The sequence below is a fragment of the Rutidosis leptorrhynchoides genome, chromosome 1 (genome assembly GCF_046630445.1).
Source record: "Rutidosis leptorrhynchoides isolate AG116_Rl617_1_P2 chromosome 1, CSIRO_AGI_Rlap_v1, whole genome shotgun sequence".
Lineage (NCBI taxonomy): Eukaryota > Viridiplantae > Streptophyta > Magnoliopsida > Asterales > Asteraceae > Rutidosis > Rutidosis leptorrhynchoides.
In genome coordinates this window covers 229,187,779-229,210,912 of record NC_092333.1, presented here as the reverse complement: position 1 = coordinate 229,210,912, position 23,134 = coordinate 229,187,779, and the positions used below count along the sequence as shown (strand labels likewise).

The 23,134-nt window shown below is 33.9% G+C and overlaps 1 non-coding gene across 1 annotated transcript; it reads right to left on the bottom strand.

Moving 5' to 3' along the window:
* Positions 1–22,345: 22,345 nt before the first annotated feature.
* On the bottom strand, positions 22,346–22,452 carry LOC139887101 (small nucleolar RNA R71). Its single transcript, XR_011772946.1, has one exon. It is a non-coding gene; the product is annotated as a small nucleolar RNA R71 (small nucleolar RNA).
* Between the last annotated feature and the right edge of the window lie 682 nt (positions 22,453–23,134).

The following is a 23,134-nucleotide window of genomic DNA, read 5'->3' as shown; positions in this document are numbered from 1 at the left end:
TTCATCACGAAGCTACCAAAGACTGCATGGGGTTATGACACCATCTGGGTAATTGTCGATCGTCTCACCAAATATGCACATTTCCTGCCTATGAAGGAAATGGATAAGATAGAGAAACTGGTACGATTATATATGAAGGAAGTCGTTTCAAGACATGGAGTACCCATCTCCATTATATCCGATCACGACAGTAGGTTTACGTCAAGGTTCTGGCAATCACTACATGAAGCTCTAGGAACTCGTCTGGATATGAGCACTGCATATCATCCTCAAACCGATGGGCAAAGCGAAAGGACCATTCAGACTCTTGAAGACATGCTTAGAGCATGTGTGATCGATTTTGGAAACGGATGGGATAAATATTTACCATTGGCAGAATTCTCGTATAACAACAGTTATCATACGAGCATTAATGCTGCACCATTTGAAGCACTTTATGGAAGAAAGTGTAGATCCCCTATCTGTGGGAACGATGTAGGTGACATACAACTTACTGGTCCTGAGATCATACAGGAGACTACCAAAAAGATTGTGCAAATCAAGGAGAGATTGAGAACCGCTCAAAGTCGTCAAAAGATCTACGCTGATGTTCGAAGAAAGCCATTTGAATTTCAGGTTGGTGACATGGTTATGTTAAAGGTGTCACCTTAGAAAGGTGTGATAAACTTTGGAAAGAGGGGTAAACTTAACCCAAGGTACGTAGGGCCGTTTAAAATCATCGAACGCGTTGGACCGCTGGCCTATCGACTTGAATTACCTCAACAACTTGCCAGGGTACATAACACCTTTCATGTTTCAAACTTGAAGAAATGCCTTGCAAAAGAAGACCTCACTATTCCGCTCGAAGAAATCCAAATCGATGAAAAGTTACATTTTATCGAAGAACCTGTCGAAATTATGGACCGGGAAGTCAAGTGTACCGATTGTTAGAGTCCGATGGAATGCTCAGAGAGGACCTGAGTTCACTTGGGAACGAGAAGATCAGATGAAGCAGAAGTACCCACATCTGTTTACTGATATCATACGTTGAATAGGTACTACTTTAAATTTCGGGACGAAATTTCTTTAACGGGTAGGTACTGTGACGACCCAGATTTTTTCGACTACTTGATTATACTATCTACATGATTTAATAATTCCGACTTGATAAGCAATAAATTTTAATAAGTCTTGAACCTCCGGAAAGAGTTTTACACAAGCTTTTGGTCACCCTTTTATTCCTACGATTCACGAACGTAATAACTTGTATTAACTATATATATGTATAATGTATATATTTAACTTGAAAATATGATAATTAAATATCTCATTAAGTATATTAACAAGGTATTATATATACATTTTCATGCTACTAATTTAAAGAGTTTTCGAACAATATATATGTTACTTTTTAAACGACGTAATTAACTTATGTTAAAATGTATTTACATACAATGTATTATGAGTATAAATACATTCTTAAAAGTATTGAATAAACCTTATAATATACAAATACAGATAAGGGATAGCTATATTCGTATTTTCGTTCATTTTTCTCAAGAATTCTACTCGTATTTATACGGTATTTATACGCGTATTATACGCATCTTCTAGAAGTATTTACTATTGGTATATACCAATAGAAATCTACAATTACGTATTTATACGGTATTTATACTCGTATTATATGCAGCTTCTAGAAGTATTTACTATTAGTATATACGAAAAGAAATCTACAATTATTGATGTATTATGTTATGCATGACCTCATGGTATTTAACTTATCCTAGATATTTGTCATAAAACAACAAATTACAACTAGTATATAAAGACCTTACATGGTATATTTTTTATTTTTTATACACATTTACATCCATTCTACTCTTTCTCTCTAAAAACACTCTCTAATATTCTCACTTTAAGTTCTAATATGCCTTCATCATCTACAACAAAAACTAGTTACAAAAACAATCCATAAACTCCATAGAAGTAGTAATCAAGAACACCTCCTTTAATTCAAGTTTTGCTTTCAAGTTAGTCTTCTTTAAGCACTCTTCAAGAAGACTTTTAAGCTCAAGAAATTCTCTTCATATTTAGCAAGTTCTCTTTCTTAAATCAAGGTATTAGCCTTACCAAAACTCTTGTTCAATTCATATGTTTATAGCTATCTATATAAGAGATTATAACTAATAACAACTAGAACATAGTTTGGATGATTCTAAACTTGTTTGAAAAACTAATCTAATCTTTCTAACTTAACTCTAATAACACTTATTTATATGTATTATGATGTTATATTAAGATATTATAAGAACTTATAACTTGTACATATGAAGAACACCTTAAAAACTATATTAACCATATCCTTGCTATCTTTTCGTATATCCTATATATATTTGGACATGTTATCATTAGTATAACAAAATATTATAATCTTGGTTGATTCCGAGATTGTATATATATAATAATCTTGGTACATTCCATGATAATACGTGTACAATACGTTTTGATAAATCCTAAGTCAACACGTCTCTGGATTGATGCAAGACAATATGTACACAATATGCCGTGGGGTAATTCTAAGATTATATATATAAACCGATTATTGGACTGTTGGACTTTTCAGACTATTTTGGACTTTTCGAACTATTTTGGACTACTAACAATGGACTACTAACAAAGGACTACTAACAATGGACTACTAACATAAAATGTTAAAAAACTATTATATAAGTATTCTCTGAACTTGCTATATTAATTTTGTTCACATGTATTATTATCTGAATCATTATTATTGTTATAGGTTCGTGAATCCAAGGACGTCGGCTATATTTTAATAAGTTGGAAACTTATTAAAACTATACTTTTACGACAGTGAGTATATAGTCCCATTTTTAAACTCTACATATATTTTGGGATGAGAATACATGCAGCTTTTGTTTTTCGAAATAGACACAAGTACTTAAATATTTATTCTATGTTGAGTTATACCTTTGTATATATCCCTAATAGTTTGGTAACTATTTGTTACATCTGGTTAACATGTAAGCGCGAATCCTATTGATAGATCTATTGGGTTTGACAACCCCACTCGGGCTTGTTAGCACTAGTTCATAACGGGTGTTTAGTACTTCATTTTACTACACTTGGTACGGTGTAGAGATAACTTTGAAAAGGGAATATGCACGGAAAACATCTGTTAAGTATAGTTACTAGGCGCTCAACAACATATAGAATATCTTTGCAGAGACATTTATAACATGAAATCCTGTGGTCTATTATTATATCTTATGCTGGCTTTAAAACCTATATCACACCAACTTTTGTGTTGACAGTTTAAGCATGTTTATTCTCAGGTCTTTAAAAGTCTTCCGCTGTTGCATTATATGAGCAAGCTGCGCATGAAGTCTCATGCTTTTGTTTTAATGAAGTATTGCATTCAATAAAACCTTTTTCATGTCTTATATTCAACTGTTATGTCACATGTGTAGTATTTGGAAACCGATGTAATATGGGGATTATTCATTAATTAATCACCCACTCGTTTAAAACATGTATTATGTATAATAATGGTGTGCTTTTTATGAAATGAATGCAATATTTTCTAAAACGTATCATATAGAGGTCAAAGACCTCGCTATGGGACCAATGAATGACGTACCTCATTTATGGTAATATGGACGGGTCGTTTCATTCATTGATCTCAATAGCGAGGTATTTGACCTCTATATGATGCATTTTATAAAATATTGCATTCTTATTTCATAACGACCAACCTTTCATATATAAATGCAAGTTTTAAACATGTGGACAATCATTTGAGAAATGATCCCCGAATACATAAGTTTTGGAATATTACAACGTGGGCATAATAGCCAAATATATTACATGACAAAGATAATGTTTATTAGAATGCAACTTTCTTTAAACACAAGCATGAACGACGCCATGCAACACCATGGGCAAGCAATCAGCGGAAGACTTTTAAAGACCTGAGAATAAACATGCTTAAACTGTCAACACAAAGGTTGGTGAGATATAGGTTTTAAAGCCAGCATAAGATATAATAATAGACCACAAGATTTCATGTTATAAACGTTTTTGCAAAGATATTCTATATGTTGTTGAGCGCCCAGTAACTATACTTAACAGATGTTTTCCGTGCATATTCCCTTTTCAAAGTTATCTCTACACCGTACCAATTGTAGTAAAACGAAGTACTAAACACCCGTTATGAACTAGTGCTAACTAGCTCGAGTGGGGTTGTCAAACCCAATAGTTCTATCAATAGGATTCGTGCTTAAATGTTAACCACATGTAACAAATAGTTACCAGACTATTAGAGATATATACAAAGGTACAACTCAACATAGAATAAATATTTAAGTACTTGTTTATATTTCGAAAAACTAAAACTGCATGTATTCTCATCCTAAAATATTTGTAGAGTTTAAAAATGGGACTATATACTCACGGTAGTAAAAGTATATTAATAACAAGTTTTTAACTTATTAAAAATATGGCCGTCGTCCTTGGATTCACGAACCTATAACAAGAATAACGATTTAGATAATAATACATGTGAATAAAATTAAAATAGAAAGTTCATAGAATACTTATATAATAATTTTTAACATTTTTATGTTAGTAGTCCATTGTAAGTAGTCCTTTGTTAGTAGTCCATTGTTAGTAGTCCAAAATAGTCCGAAAAGTTCAACAGTCCAATAATCGGTATATATATATATATAATCTTAGAATTACCCCATAGTGTATTGTGTACATATTGTCTTGCATCAATCCAGAGACGTGTTGACTCAGGATTTATCAAAACGTATTGTATATGTATTGTCATGGAACGTACCAAGATTATTATATATATACAATCTCGGAATCAACCAAGATCATAATATTTTGTTATACTAATGATAACATGTCCAAATATATATAGAATATAGGAAAAGTTAGCAAGGATATGGTTAATATAGTTTTTATAAGATAAATTTCGTCCATATAAAGTTAATTTTAGCAGATTTTGTTTTCTCGCCAAATATTTATTACAACTCCGTTTAAAGTGAATCAAATTGCTATGGATTCCTTAAGAAGTTAATTTTTTCAAAACCAATTCAAAAAGTTCAGCTCAAGTAGTAATTTTTAGAGTTTTACTCTCTTTTTGTGCCAGTGGTCAGATTTGGAAGAATCCCGGCATCCACCCGATATATGATTTTTGATAAAATACTTCCACTTTGTCTAAAATCATGAAAAAATTACTGGAAGTCTTAATTTCATATATTAAAATATTTACAAAGTGTTAGCCTCGAACTCAAAGTCTAAGATAGATTTTTAATTCCCGACCCAAAACAGCTCGCTTTTTACCGAATGGAGATTAAACGATATATGTTAAGTTTCAAGGTGTTCTTCATATGTACAAGTTATAAGTTCTTATATTAACATAATATAACATCATAATACATATAAATACGTGTTATAAGATTTAATTTATAAAGATTAGATTAGTTTTTCAAACAAGTTTAGAATCAACTAAACTATGTTCTAGTTTATAAACTCTTATATAGATAGCTATAAACATATGAATTGAACAAGAGTTTAGGCAAGGTTAATACCTTGATTTTGAAGCTTGAACTTGCTAGAAATAGATGAAGAACAAATAAAGGGATACTATAACTATAGAGAGTATGTGTGTGTAAGTAACTTGAAGTAAAAATTAGAAAATGGAATGGTAAAAATTTGATCAAATATGATGTCTTTATATACTAGTTGTAATTTTGTGAAAAATATCTAGTATAAGTTAAAAACCATTACGTCATGCATGACATAATACATCAATAATTGTAGATTTCTATTGGTATATACCAATAGTAAATACTTCTAGAAGCTGCATATAATACGCGTATAAATACCGTATACATACGTAATTGTAGAATTCTTGAGAAAAATGAACGAAAATACGAGTATAGCTATCCCTTATCTGTATTTGTATATTATAAAGTGTATTCAATACTTTTAAGGATGTATTTATACTCATAATACATTGAATGTAAATACATTTTAACATAAATTAATTACGTCGTTTAAAAAGTAACATATATATTGTTCGAAAACTCTTTAAATTAGTAGTATGAAAATATATATATATAATACCTTGTTAATATACTTAATGAGATATTTAATTATCACATTTCAAGTTAATATATATATATATATATATATATATATATATATATATATATATATATATATATATATATATATATATATATATATATATATATATATATATATATATATAATTAATACAAGTTATGACGTTCGTGAATCGTAGGAATAAAAGGGTGACCAAAAGCTTATGTAAAACTCTTTCCGGAGGTTCAAGAATTATTAAAATTCATTGCTTATTAAGTCGGAATTATTAAATCATGTAGATATTATAATCAAGTAGTCGGAAAAATCCGGATCGTCCCAGTACCTACCCGTTAAAGAAATTTCGTCCCGAAATTTAAAGTAGTACCTATTCAACGTATGATATCAGTAAACAGATGTGGGTACTTCTTCTTCATCTGATCTTCTCATTCCCAAGTGAACTCGAGTCCTCTCTGAGCATTCCATCGGACTCTAACAATCGGTATGTTGCTGTGTTTGTGTCGCTTGACTTCCCGGTCCATAATTTCGATGGGTTCTTTGATAAAATGTAACTTTTCATCGATTTGGACTTCTTCGAGCGGAATAGTGAGGTCTTCTTTTGAAAGGCATTTCTTCAAGTTTGAAGCATGAAAGGTGTTATGTACTCCAGCAAGTTGTTGAGGTAACTCAAGTCGATAGGCCACCGGTCCAATGCGTTCGATGATTTTAAATGGCCCTACGTACCTTGGGTTAAGTTTACCCCTCTTTCCAAAGCGTATCACACCTTTACAAGGTGACACCTTTAACATAACCATGTCGGCAACCTGAAATTCCAAAGACTTTCTTCGAACATCAGCGTAGCTCTTTTGACGACTTTGAGTGGTTCTCAATCTCTCCTTGATTTGCACAATCTTTTCGGTAGTCTCATGTATGATCTCAGGACCAGTAAGTTGTCTGTCACCTACATCGTTCCAACAGATAGGGGATCTACACTTTCTTCCATAAAGTGCTTCGAATGGTGCAGCATTAATGCTCGTATGATAACTGTTGTTATACGAGAATTCTGCCAATGGTAAATATTTATCCCATCCATTTCCAAAATAGATCACACATGCTCTAAGCATGTCTTCAAGAGTCTGAATGGTCCTTTCGCTTTGCCCATCGGTTTGAGGATGATATGCGGTGCACATATCCAGATGAGTTCCTAGAGCTTCATGTAGTGATTGCCAGAACCTTGACGTAAACCTACTATCGCGATCGGATATAATGGAGATAGGTACTCCATCTTATCCATTTCCTTCATAGGCAGGAAATGTGCAGATTTGGTGAGACGATCGACAATTACCCAAATGGTGTCATAACCCCATGCAGTCTTTGGTAGCTTCGTGATGAAATCCATGGTAATACATTCCCATTTCCATTCTGCGATTTCTGGTTGTTGAAGCAACCCTGACGGTTTCTGGTGTTCCGCCTTAACTTTGGAGCAAGTTAAGCACTCCCCTATATATGTTGCAATATCTACCTTTAAATTAGGCCACCAAAAATGTGCCTTAAGATCTTGATACATCTTTCCAGCTCCGGGATGTATCGAGTATCTCGTCTTATGCGCCTCGTCCAAAACCAATTTTCTTAACCCTTTAAACCTTGGTACCAAATGCATCCATTAAAATACCTGGTTCCATCTTCTCGTATATCAAGTTGCTTGTCTATACCCTTGAGCATCTCATTTCCAAAGTTTTCTCCAGTAAGAGCTCCTCGTTGAGCCTCCTTTATTTGTGAGGTGAGGTTCGTACGAATTTTCATATTCATTGCTCGTACTCGACTCGGTTCTCTTTCTTTCCTGCTTAAAGCATCAGCTACTACATTTGCTTTCCCGGGATGATAACGAATTTCACAGTCATAGTCGTTTATTAGCTCAACCCACAGTCGTTGCCTCATATTCAATTATTTTTGATCTAATATGTGTTGAAGACTTTTTTTTTTATCAGTGTACACTGTACATTTGACCCCATATAAGTAGTGTCTCCACATTTTCAATGCAAAAACAACTGCTCCTAACTCCAAATCATGTGTCGTAAAATTCCGTTCATGAGTTTTCAACTGTCGAGAAGCTTAAGCAATAACCTTTGTTCGTTGCATGAGAACACATCCAAAACCCTGTCGTGATGCGTCACAATAAATTACGAAGTCATCGTTTCCTTCAGGTAATGATAAAATAGGCGCCAAAGTTAGTTTCTTTTTCAATAGCTGGAATGCAGTTTCCTGCTCGGAGGTCCATTCATACTTCTTCCCTTTGTGTGTTAATGCGGTTAATGGATTGGCTATTCGGGAAAAATCTTGAATAAACCTTCTATAATAATCAGCTAAACCCAAAAATTGGCGTATCTGTGTCGAAGTCTTTGGAATTTTCCATTTTTCAATGACTTGGACATTTTCAGGATCAACCTTAATTCCTTGACTGCTAACGATGTGACCAAGGAATTGTACTTTCTTCAACCAAAATGCGCACTTAGAAAATTTAGCATATAACTGTTCTTTTCTTAACAGTTCCAGCGCACTTAGAAAATTTAGCATATAACTGTTCTTTTCTTAACAGTTCCAGCACCAACCTTAAATGATGCTCGTGTTCTTGCTCATTCTTAGAGTAAATAAGGATGTCATCAATAAATACGATAACAAATTTATCTAAATACGGACTACATACTCGATTCATGAGGTCTATGAATACAGTGGTTGCGTTTGTCAACCCGAACGGCATGACCAGAAATTCGTAATGACCGTAGCGTGTTCTAAATGCGGTCTTCGGAATATCTTCTTCGTTTACTCGCAACTGATGGTAACCCGATCTTAGGTCAATTTTGGAGTAAACATATGATCCAAGAGTTGATCAAACAAGTCATCAATTCTCATCAATGGGTACCGATTCTTGATAGTTAGCTTGTTCAACTCGCGGTAGTCTATACACATTTGGAAGGATCCGTCTTTCTTCTTAACGAATAGGATCGGGGCTCCCCATGGTGAAGTACTCGGTCGAATAAATCCACGATCTAGCAATTCCTGCAACTGACTTTGTAGTTCTTTCATTTCAGACGGTGCGAGTCTATACGGAGCACGAGCCACCGGTGCAGCTCCCGATACTAGGTCTATTTGAAATTCTACAAATCTATGCGGAGGTAATCCCGGTAATTCTTCCGAAAATACTTCGGGAAATTCTCTTACCACAAGCATGTCACTAATGCTATTCTCCTTCGTGTCGATCTTCTTCACATGTGATAAGATAGCATAACACCCCTCCTTTATGCACCTTTGGGCCTTTAAACAGCTAATAAAGTTTAGCTTATGATTACTCTTTTCTCCGAACACCGTCAATGGTTTCCCGTTTACGCAGGGAAAACGAATCGCCTTTTTATAACAAACAACTTCTGCTCTCATCTTAGACATCCAATCCATACCAATAATTACATCAAAACTCCCTAACTCAACAGGTATCAAATCAATTACAAATGTCTAACTAGTTAATTTAAGCTTACGTTTATGACAGATTTTATCAGCTTTAAGTAGTTTACCATTTTCTAATTCTACAATACATTTATCCTCTAGGGGCACTAAGGGGCAATTTAGTATAGAGCAAAATTCTTTACTTACGTAACTTCTATCGGCACCAGTATCAAATAAAATATAGGCAGGTAATTCATCGATAATAAACGTACCCGTAACAAGCTCTGGGTCTTCTCGTGCACCGTTAGCATTTATATTAAATGCTCTTCCACGGGCTGGAATATTTTCTTTCTTTTGGTTCGGGCACTTGTTCTTGTAATGACCCTTTTTCCCGCACCCATAACAAACAACAGCTTTAAGAGCGGCTTTATTAATATCTGTGAGAGGAAACCTACAATTTTGAATATGATGCCCTACTTTGTTGCAATTTTTACACACCACCGTGCAATTCCCATAGTGATGTCTCTTGCATTTCTGGCATTGGGATTGTTTCCCCTGGTAGGTATTCTGGTTCCTCTTGTTACTCACATCCTGCGAGACTTCCTACTTCTTGTTCTAGTGTTGATAGTTGTGATTCCTATCACGATTTTCATTCTTCCTCTTGTGGCCATTTGTTTTGGCCTCGGTAGCCGCCTTTTCCTTGTTTCTTTCTTTGATTTGGTCCATTAACTTATGGGCCATCTTGCTTGCTTCGTACATTGTTGTTGGATTAGATGCATTTACATTTTTGATAATGCTAAAAATGAACACATATTTCATAGCATTATCCTTCCAGAAAGACAAGCTTTTAGTTGCAATTGTTCTATTTACAAGTGATAATCGTTTAAATAATAAAAGGTGAAGACAAAAGACAGAATCGACGATTTGAAGACGGAAATGACCAGAAAGCTCAAACGTACAAGTTATAATTTAAGTGGTTCAATTTATTGATGAATAACGTCTAAATATTGATAAGAGTTCAAGTCGCGGAACGCAAAGTACAAGATATCTAAGCATACGAAAAGACGTTCGAAAATCCGGAACCGGGACATAAATCGAGTAACAATGTACAACTCAACGGAGCTAAAATTACAAGTCAACTATGATGGAATTCTTCACATAAACAAGTTTCAAAATCCATTTTGTATATGTATGTATTCGTGTATATATGTGTATGAAGCGGAAGCATTTACAAGTTTATGTATGCAAAGTTTTAACCTTTTAAAACAAGAATTCCATTAAAGATCTAGTCTTGAATAATATACTAAAATGTAAATAAAAGCTAGTATGAAGTTATACCTACTCCAAAAGGAGGTGAAGAACAAGGAAGAAGATGATGAAGATGGAAGGCAAGTTTCTAACTTGAAACCTCAAGACTTTGATACCCACAAGCTATGTAATCAACACCACCTTTGGTTAGGATTTGCAAGACACCAAAACACAAGCAAAAATCAATGGAAGAACCCTTCTTCCTTGCTCAAAATTTCGGCCAAGAAAATGGGAGAAAAGGAGAGCTTTTGCTTATTTTAAAATGCTAGTAAATGTACCAAGTAACTTGTGCAAGATGCATGCTTTGATATATGTACAAAAGTAAATGTAACAAGCAAGCATGAGGCTCCCTTGGAACCCACCAAAACCGCCACCCATGTGGCCCCCACCCTTTTTATTTATTTATTTTCTTTTATAAAACAAAAGGGTGCATTTTTGTTACTTGTAGTGTACATATATATTTATAAGCCTTTTATAAATAATATGTACATGTAATAGTTTAATAAAATAATTAAACTTATGTATATAATTATCCAAATAATTATTACAAGCATTTTCATCTTTTTAGAAAACCAATTTCTAAAGTCTCAGTGCCAAGTATCAGTTTTAATGAACCGATCCTTAAAATAAATACATTAATAGTGTTGATAGCTTGTTATTGGGTATGACCCGACTTGGATCATAACATGTAAGCCGCATTAATTTATTATGTCTCTCGGGCATAAGAAAACCCTTCAATCTCCCACTTGCACGAGAAACATAAGGAATTAATGCAAGTGACAGATACCACCTAACGACAGTCCATCACCCCCAACATGTTATGACTTAGTGCCATTCAATAACATCATCCCTTTCGAGTTCCCATCTCGAATATGATTAGGTGAATCTTTCAATATATCCTTTTGTCCTAGATGTCATGTTAAATCCAAGAGACATAGAATGATCACTCTCTTATAGATTTAACTTTGTCAGGCCTTAGACATCTGACTCTCAACGAATAAGAGGGATAAATTCCATCTTCACTACATACGTCCTAGACACTACACTTCGTACCATACCTGAAGCCTCCCTTATGTACTACCATGTTTCAGAATAGCGAAGGAAAGAATCAAGGCACAATAATCGGTGAATATCTGAACCCAATATGTGTCTCAGGTCAGAGGATATAATGATATTCTCCTTTACTCAAGATTACATGTGATCAACCACAAAGGCTCCATATAGTAAATCTTGAGAGCGGGTCTTCCAATATTTGTGTCCCACAAATATCTATGAACCTTGGTTGCAACCTTGCCCCACATTCACCTTTTGAATGTTAACCAATCCAAGTTCATAATAGTCTAGACCTCACACTTGTTCCCACAAATGTGATCAACTACGGAATTTTGAATAATAGTTTATTCATGGATAAAATATGCAAAATTGGAACATGACTCATAAATAAATTAATACCATAATTATATTAATGAGTTTGAATTAATTCGTTCCGTTACAATACATAAAGTAGATCAATTCCAATCACTAGAATATCGAAGCCCTAATGCACAAACATGTCCCTCATGTTTTGGCCCATGTAAGAGTTTCGTGAGTGGATCCGCAACATTTTGATCTGTGTGAACTTTGTGAATACATATCTTTCTTTTTTCAACCTCATCCCTAATGTAGTTGAATCTCCGCTCAATGTGACGAGTCTTTTGATGAGCACGAGGTTCCTTGATTTGAGCAATCGCACCCTCGTTGTCACAAAAGATCTCAAGAGGGTCCTGAATGGAAGGGACCACTCCTAAGTCGTCGATGAATTTCTTCATCCATGCAGCTTCCTGAGCTGCCAATGAGGCGGCAATGTACTCCGACTCTGTAGTGGATAACGCAACAACTTCCTGTTTCGCACTCTTCCAAGAGACCGCACCACCATTTAACATGAATACATAACCGGATTGTGACCGAGAGTCATCTCGATCAGTTTGGAAACTCGCGTCCACGTAACCTTTTACAGCGAGTTCCTCCTCACCAGACCCATATATAAGAAACATATCCTTAGTCCTTCTAAGGTATTTCAATATACATTTAACCGCAGTCCAATGACTATTTCCTGGGTTATTCTGGTATCTACTTGTCAAGCTTAGAGCGCATGACACATCCGGTCTAGTACATATCATTGCATACATGATAGACCCAATAGCAGATGCGTATGGGACTTTCTTCATTCTCTCTTGTTCATCTTTTGTGGTAGGACACTGAGATGAACTGAGAACGGTTCCCTTTTGAATAGGTACCAAACCTTTCTTAGAGTTTTCCATCTTGAACCTTTTCAAGACCTTATCAATGTATGTACTTTGGCTTAAACCTATCAATCTCTTGGATCTATTCCTATAGATTCCAATCCCCAATATGTATTGTGCTTCTCCAAGATCCTTAATGGAGAAGCAACTCTTTAGCCAATTTTTGACTTCTTGCATTGTGGTTATATCATTCCCAAATAATAATATATCATCCACATATAGCACAAGGAACATTATAGAGCTCCCACTAGCCTTCTTGTATACACAAGCTTCATCACCATTTTTAATGAAGCCAAATTTCTTTGCCTCTTCATTAAAACGATGATTCCACATTCTAGATGCTTGTTTCAATCCGTAGATTGATTTCTTTAACTTGCATACCTTTTTAGGATTTTTCGGATCGACAAAACCTTCGGGCTGTACCATATAGACATCTTCCTCAAGATATCCATTTAGGAAAGCGGTTTTGACATCCATTTGCCAAATTTCGTAATCATAATGAGCAGCGATGGCAAATAATATCCTAATAGACTTTAGCATTGCCACAGGCGAGAAGGTTTCATCATAGTCAACCCCTTGAGTTTGAGTGAAACCCTTTGCTACAAGTCTAGCTTTGTATGTATCCAAGTTTCCATGTATGTCAGTTTTCATCTTGAAAATCCACTTGCAATCAACTAGCTTAGAGCTAGGAGGTTGCTCAACAAGTTCCCAAACTTGGTTGTCATACATGGATTGCATCTCGGCGTTCATGGCTTCCTGCCATTTATCTTTATCAATCCTTGATAAAGCATCTTCGTAGTTTACCGGTTCATCTAAATCAACCGTATAGCAACCATCCACGAGAAAACCATATCTCTCAGGAGGATTACTAATCCTACTAGATCTTCGAACGTCTTGTGTACCTTGATCATCCTCTTGATCATTTTCAACATCCTCATGTTGAGTGCTAGTGACAACCAATTGTGTATCATCGGCTTGATCTTGTACCTCTACAAGATCTATTTTCTTTTCACCATCACCTTCCATAAGGAACTTGGTTTCAAGGAATTCCGCTTTCCGAGCAACAAATACCGTTTGCTCGGATGGATCATAGAAGTAATATCCCATGTCATCTTTGGGATATCCTATGAAGATACACTTTGTGGATCGAGCATGTAGCTTATTTGCTACATAACGCTTAGGATAAGCTTCACATCCCCATACTTTCAAGTATGAAAGAGAAGGAGGTTTTCCAAACCACATCTCATGAGGAGTTCGTTCCACTTTCTTGGTTGGGGCTATATTTAAAATACGAGCCGCGGAGCATAGACAAGAACCCCAAAATGATAGAGGTAACGAGCTTCTAGCCATCATAGATCGAACCATATCCATTAGGGTTCGGTTCCTCCTTTCGGAAACTCCATTAAGTTGGGGTGTTCTGGGTGGAGTAAGTTGTGATATAATCCCACAACTCCTAAGATGATCTTGGAAGGCGTCGCTTAGGTATTCACCTCCTCTATCGGTACGAAGTACCTTAATTGTCTTATTGAGTTGATTTTGTACTTCGTTTTGGTATTCTTTGAATGCTTCAAACGTTTCGTCCTTGTGTCTTAATAAGTAGACATATCCGAAACGACTAAAGTCATCAATGAAAGTAACAAAGTATCTTTCACCATTCCTAGTCATGGGTTTAAAGGGTCCACATACATCCGAATGTATTAAACCCAATAAATCTTTAGCCCTTTCATAAGTGCCTTTGAAAGGTGCTTTAGTCATCTTGCCTTGTAAACAAGATTCACATACATCAAACGAATCCATTTCATTTGATTTCAAAAGTCCATTTCTTTGAAGTGTATGCATTCGGTTCTTGTTTATATGTCCAAGGCGACAATGCCATAAATAGGAATCACTCAAATCCCTTTTGAGTTTCTTGGTGTTAGTATGGTATATAGAGCTCGATGATGCGTCATCATGAACCAATTCATAAATTCCATTTGTAGGCGAAGCCTTGAAATAGAATACATTATTTTTATAAATATGAATGTCATCATCAATAAAATTAACAACGTAACCACATTGTTTTAAGCGAGAAATAGAAATAATGTTTCGACATAAATCCGGTGCATACAAAACATTTTCTAAAATAAGCTCCAATCCACTTGGAAGCTTCAAAACAAATTCTCCTTGAGCTTTAACATGCACCTTTGCACCATTGCCCATATAGAGACTTGATGTTCCCGCTTTATGATCACTTCTTCTGAACCCCTGCAAAGAATTGCAAATATGAGTTCCACATCCCGTGTCTAATACCCATGTATTAGAAGAAGTAATACTAAGCTCTATATATACCATATATATATTACCTGAGGTTTGCCCTGCATCCCTCTTGTCCTTCAACTCTTTAAGATAGACAGGACAGTTTCGTTTCCAATGACCCATCTCACCACAACCGAAACATGGGTCTTCCTTGGGGTTTGCCTTCTCGGCTACCTTTTGCTTCTTAGCCTTGTTGATGGTTGGGGTAACCATCTTCCCCTTCCCTTTGCCTTGATGGGCGGGTCCTTTTCTCTTAGCCACTTTTTGCTTAGAGGTGTTACCTTTAGACCCACCTTGATCGATTGCTAACACGGGTAAAGCCCTTTTACCCATGCTTGTTTCCGCCGTCCTAAGCATACCATGAAGCTCACCTATACTCTTATCCATCCCATTCATGTTGTAATTAATTACAAATTGATCAAACCTCTTTGATAGGGAGTTAAGGATAAGATCGGTGGCTAACTCATTAGATATGTTAAGGTTAAGACGGTTAGCACGATCGATAAGGCTTTTCATCTTAAGTACATAAGATGAAACCGATTGGGTGTCGTCCATACGACAAGCATGAAGCGCCCGAACCGTTTCGAAATGCTCAACACGTGCTTGTTGGAGAAACATCTCCTTCAATTGTGTTATCATGTCGTATGCGCTATGATGCTCGAAATCCTTTTGGAGTTCGGGTATCATAGTCCCAAGCATTAAGCATGAGACTTGAAGGGAGTCGTGGCAATACTTATCGTAAGAGGCCATTGCCTCCACATCACTCTCATCCGGTTGATCGGGAATGGGGTCCTCAAGCACATACATTTTATCCTCTTGTTTGAGGACAATCCGAAGATTGCGGAACCAATCCATAAAGTTTGTATGGTTGAGTTTGTCTTTCTCGAGGAGAGACCGTAACGATAGGTTGTTAAAGTTAAGTGGTGCGTTGTTCATGTTGTTGTTGTTATTAGCGGCCATCTACAAAATTCAACAAAGTTCTTTTAAGTATTGATTTCAAATTTAATAAACAATACCCTTTTAATTTGTTTTATTAAATATTAGAATCCAACGGTAAATCAAATTTCGGTTAGGTGACCTTTATCCCGTCATTTGATTTAGCTAGGTAGTCTTAATGACAATTGCAATCCTTTTGCAACTTCTAAGTTATGGGATCATGCAATCCTTTTACATGGCATATTAATCCCATCAACGCCTATTTGTTCCTCATGCTTCGGTGACCCTAAGTTCATGATTCCCAAATCAAGTCGTCCTACTTGTGTAGACATGTAGACTTAACATACAAGTGGTTAGGTGACCTTTATCCCACATGTATGCGAAGTGTACCTTATTCACATTAGTTCACTCATGACGGTTAGGTGACCTTTATCCCATCAAGAGATTCCTAATATGTCTAAGTGTTTCCACAAAAGGATGGCGTTTAACTTGTTTGCCTTTTTATAGTAAAGGGATTTTAGGTTTTCTATATTCTAGTTTAGAAAACAAAGTGCTATACACCAACATGCATTTGGTGTGTAGTATTTTTATGAAAAACCCATTTTCATGTCCTTTTAGTAAACCAATTACCATTTCATTGCTTTTAAAAAAAAATTCTATTTAGGTCTAATAACCAATTATTAGTGTCATTTTGTTATGTTTTATTATAACCAATTATAATGTATTATGCAAGTGGTAAACATGTGATGATCTTGTATCAACCAAACATACAAACATACATAAACATGCATAACAAGGTGTTCACAATCAAGAGCCATTTTGGTGGACATTTGTTTAGCCTAAAAAAAACAAATGTCACCTAAGGGGTTAACCAAAGTAAGAGATTTTTAACCAAAATCTCCCACTAAATCTTGTAACTTCATGAGCTCCATCTTGTAATCTTCTTCATGAATCTTCACTTTCATTTTACAAAATCATATCCTAATACAATTTTTCTAGAAAATGAAATAACAACCTATTCTATTTTACAAACCATAATAGAACAAATTACATGGAAAAATTACAAGATTACATACAACTTATTACAAACCAAAATTACAAAATTATTACAAATCATATGAATGAATATTTCAACCAAATCAACCAAACATACAACCACATGGTCTAGGCTCGATTGTGAACAACAACATAACAATAATCTTGGCCAAATTTGAAGTCCAAACCCACTTTTGGAACCCCAAATAATTCGGCCAAGCCATCATCCCCACCAAAACTCAAAATTTTTACATTCTACTTTCATGCATGTTGGTAGATTGTAAAGAAAGTGAGTTTACTCGCCAAAACAAGAAGCATATTAACAAGACTTTGGCTCTAGATACCATTGATGGAATTCTTCACATAAACAAGTTTCGAAATCCATTTTGTATATGTATGTATTCGTGTATATATGTGTATGAAGCGGAAGCATTTACAAGTTTATGTATGCAAAGTTTTAACCTTTTAAAACAAGAATTCCATTAAAGATCTAGTCTTGAATAATATACTAAAATGTAAATAAAAGCTAGTATGAAGTTATACCTACTCCAAAAGGAGGTGAAGAACAAGGAAGAAGATGATGAAGATGGAAGGCAAGTTTCTAACTTGAAACCTCAAGACTTTGATACCCACAAGCTATGTAATCAACACCACCTTTGGTTAGGATTTGCAAGACACCAAAACACAAGCAAAAATCAATGGAAGAACCCTTCTTCCTTGCTCAAAATTTCGGCCAAGAAAATGGGAGAAAAGGAGAGCTTTTGCTTATTTTAAAATGCTAGTAAATGTACCAAGTAACTTGTGCAAGATGCATGCTTTGATATATGTACAAAAGTAAATGTAACAAGCAAGCATGAGGCTCCCTTGGAACCCACCAAAACCGCCACCCATGTGGCCCCCACCCTTTTTATTTATTTATTTTCTTTTATAAAACAAAAGGGTGCATTTTTGTTACTTGTAGTGTACATATATATTTATAAGCCTTTTATAAATAATATGTACATGTAATAGTTTAATAAAATAATTAAACTTATGTATATAATTATCCAAACAATTATTACAAGCATTTTCATCTTTTTAGAAAACCAATTTCTAAAGTCTCAGTGCCAAGTATCAGTTTTAATGAACCGATCCTTAAAACAAATACATTAATAGTGTTGATAGCTTGTTATTGGGTATGACCCGACTTGGATCATAACATGTAAGCCGCATTAATTTATTATGTCTCTCGGGCATAAGAAAACCCTTCAAACTATGCACAAGAATATAATATAATATATATATAATTATATAAAATTATATATATTATATTATATATTATTATAACTCAGCAGCCCACGTTTTGAATTAGAAAAAGATCTGAAACAGCTGGCCATGCTATCGCATGGCCTAGAAGAGTTAATTCTATGTGATCGCATGGCTCAAAGGGGCTGGCCAAGTCTATAAATTAGAACGTTTTCGGCCAATTTTAATACACCTTATTCTCTTCTTTCTCTTATTCTCTCAATATATATATATATATATATATATATATATATATATATATATATATATATATATATATATATATATATATATATATATATATATATATATATATATATATATATATATATATATATATATATGTATTTATATTTATAATTATAATTATAATTTTAAGTTAATAATAAGGTTATTGTAACGAATGTTTTAAGGCTTTTAAGTCGAAACTCTGTCCGTGTAACACTACGCGATTTATAATCATTGTAAGTTATGTTCAACCTTTTTAAATTAATGTCTCGTAACTAAGTTATTATTATGCTTATTTAAGTCGAAGTAATCATGATGTTGGACTAAATATTAAGACGGGGTTATTGGACTTTGGACCATAATTAAGGTTTGGACAAAAGACCAACACTTGTGGATATTGGACTATGGACTATTAATAGATGGGGGGTATTGTATAATAGAGTGACAACTCATCGGAGTCTGTCGAACCTATCTTCAAATTAATTAACATAATAATTAATAATGATTATAGTTGTCCTTTTTAGTGACGTTCATATGGAGTCTATTATAATCATTTAATTAATTATTCGGGTTAGGTAATTGATTATTCAAACTGATCAAGTGGATAAATTAATATTCATAACTAATTAAAACAGGGGTGAATTACATACAGTGACAACTGGTGTAATTATTGACAGAAGTGATAACTGCGTCACAGTTTAAATCCTTAATTAGTTGGACTATTTGACTTCGGGTATAAGGGTAATTTGACGAGGACACTCGCACTTTATATTTATGACTGATGGACTATTTTGGACAAAAACCAGATAGACGTATCAAACAATCTAGGATAAAGGACAAATTAACCCATGGTAATAAATTAAAATCAAAACGTCAAACATCATGATCACGGAATTTTAAATAAGCATAATACTTTTATTCTATATTTTATTGCTCTTTTTAAATCCATTTTATTTATTGTCATTTTAATTATCCCAATTTACTTTATCGTCATTTAAATACTGTCATTTATTTTTCTGTCATTTATTTTATTGTTATTTATTGTACTTTCATTAAAAATATAAAAATTGACAAACCGGTCGTTCAATGGTAAAAACCCTCCTTTTATAATAATAATAAACTACTACTTATATATATATATATATATATATATATATATATATATATATATATATATATATATATATATATATATATATATATATATATATATATATATATATATATATGTATAAAAATATATAGTACGTTTTCAATCTGTATCTATATCCCTGTGAAACGAACCGGACATACTAAAAACTACACTACTATACGATTAGGTACACTGCCTATAAGTGTTGTAGCAAGGTTTAGGTATATCCATTCTATAAATAAATAAATAACTTGTGTAAATTGTATCGTATTTAATAGTATTTTATATTAAAATTATAATTTATTTCATATACCACTGCTTTAACATCAAATATTTTTGGCGCCGCTGCCGGGGACAAACACTAACCGAAAGCATAACGCTATTCTATTTTTGTAAAAACATAATTATATATAATTTTAAATATAAAAACATAATTTTTTTTTTTATATATATCTATATATATAAGTGTTTAAAAATACAAATATTTATTTTTTCAAAGATTTTTTGTTTATAAAATTTAAAAGTATTTTTATTTTTTTAAAAATATAAGTTTATTATATATATAAATATTTTCTATAATTAAAATCGAAAATAAAAAAAATAAAAAAATTTGGGCCGAAGCTTGTCGAAGCCCAAAAATCATTTCTGGAATCCAGGCCCATGCGATCGCATGAGCCGGATGCCTTAATTCCATGCGATCACATGGAGTAGGCTGATAGGACTATCCTTGTAGGCATTAAATAAAATTAGGGTTTATAATTAATGATTAATTAATTATTAGGGTTTAGTTATAATTTTAATTAGTTTAATTTTGTTTTTTAGTTTTAATTAGTATTATTAAGTTTAATAATTATTATTAAATATATAGATTAATATTTTTATAAAATAAAAATATAAAACTAATATTTTTATTTAAAATTTTATTTTTATCATTTTCTAATATATCTTTTTACATTTTGTACCTTTTTAGTCGTTTAGCTCGTAATTTTAATTTTGGCTTCATTTCGCCTTAGTTTAAGTTTAGTTTTTAAGTTTTGCCGTAATCTTCCCTTAAGGTCTTTTTCTTAGAACTAGATTTTAAACACCTTAGAATTTTACGACATCGCTTATCGCTTTAGTATTTAATAGATTTTAGTATATTTTAAGTAATTGCCGATTTCTTTAGAATTGGATTTTTAGTTTCTTTAGATTTAAGACTTTAGTCGCAACCTTTAAGTTTTTAAACGCTAATCTTTAAACGTAAGATTTTAGTTTCTAAGTTTTAGATTGTTTTTCGACGTTTATTTTTCGACCTTTTCATTTTTCGACGCGCTTTTTCTTTTTCATTTCTACGCTCTAGTTTTTAAGACATACAATTTCTTTAAATTTCGACGAAAAATTATTTTAAGCAATTAAATCAATAGACCCCAATTTTCTGGTTCGTAGTAATAGTTGGATTTGTTAGTGGCGATTGTGGATTTCCGATTTAAAGGGTCCTGGCTACCTGCTGCATCTATTGGCTATTCGAAACGTGGGCAAAATCAGAAAAGTCTATTAATTTGATAACTTATATAATTTTTATTTTTATAACTAATAGGATATTCAGTGAATGCACCGAGCGAAACGTTCACCACCTTTCATACATTCACCACCTGTAACTCGATCAAGACATCTAGCCAATATTGCTGCCATTGATTTTTCTTTAGAATCATCCTCTAGTCGAGCAAGTACTCCAATTCAAATTTCCGATAATCCATTTTTTGAACCCGACTTCACAATTGAGGACCCGGAGGATATTCAAGGATAATTCAGAGATCCGGAACCACTAATCATTCCTCTCGAACAACAAATTTTTCATCCAGAGGTTGTCGAGGAAGGAACTGTTAAATCAGAATCTTCTAGTGATTCAGATTCAACAAATACAACTATGGCAGATCCAGAACCTCAAAGTATGGAAGACCGAATGAGAGCCACACGTACGGGCCAAGGTCATGCCATTAATCTGCCAGATGTTAATGCACCAAATTTTGAAATCAAAGGGCAAATCCTACACATGGTCACTAATCAATGCCAATTCGGTGGTACAGCAAAAGAAGATCCAAACAGACATCTTCGAACCTTTAATAGAATTTGTACTCTATTTTAAATCCAAGAAATTGAGGATGAAACGATCTATCTTATGTTGTTTCCTTTTACTTTAATTGGGGAAGCTAAAGATTGGTTAGAATCGTTACCCGAAGGAGCGATTGATACATGGGATGTCTTAGTTGAGAAATTTCTTCAAAGATTGTTTCCGGCATCTAAAGCCGTGAGACTTCAAGGAGAAATTGCCACGTTCATGCAAAAGCCAAATGAAACGTTATATGAGGCGTGGACAAGATTCTGAAAGATGTTGAGAGGATGTCCTCAACACGGTTTAGACACTTTTCAAATAGTACAAATATTTTATAAAGGCGTCGACGTCGCTACAAGAAAGGACATCGACACAGCCGCTAGTGGTTCCATTATAAAGAAAACTGCTACCGAAGCTCATAAAATTATTGATAATACGGCCTCCCACTCACACGAGTGGCATCAGGAAAAAGATATTTTTTATTCATCTAAAGCGGCTAGAGCCGATTCTAGCCATGACTTTTATTCTGTTTCTACAAAAATAGATGCTTTCGAAAGACGAATGGAAAAGATGACTAAAAATATTCACGCAATACAAATCAGTTGTGAGCAATGCGGTGGACCACACTTAACGAAAGATTGTAATATCGAGCAAACGATGGAACAACGTGAGAATGTTTCCTACATGAACCAAAGGCCGGGAAATAATTATCAAAATAATTATCAACCGCCAAGGCAAAACGAAATCAAAACATTCTTTACAATCCAAATGGGCCCAACAATAACTCGTACAACCAACAAGGTCCAAATAACCAATCAACTCAAAGCAACACTTTCAATCAATAAAGACCTGGCTTGTATAAACCACCACAACAAACCGAAGATAAAAAGTCAAATCTGGAAGAAATGGTATTAAAGCTAGTTGAATCTCAAAAACAATTTATTGCATCTCAAACCCAAATGAATGAGAGGTTTGATCAGTCATTTA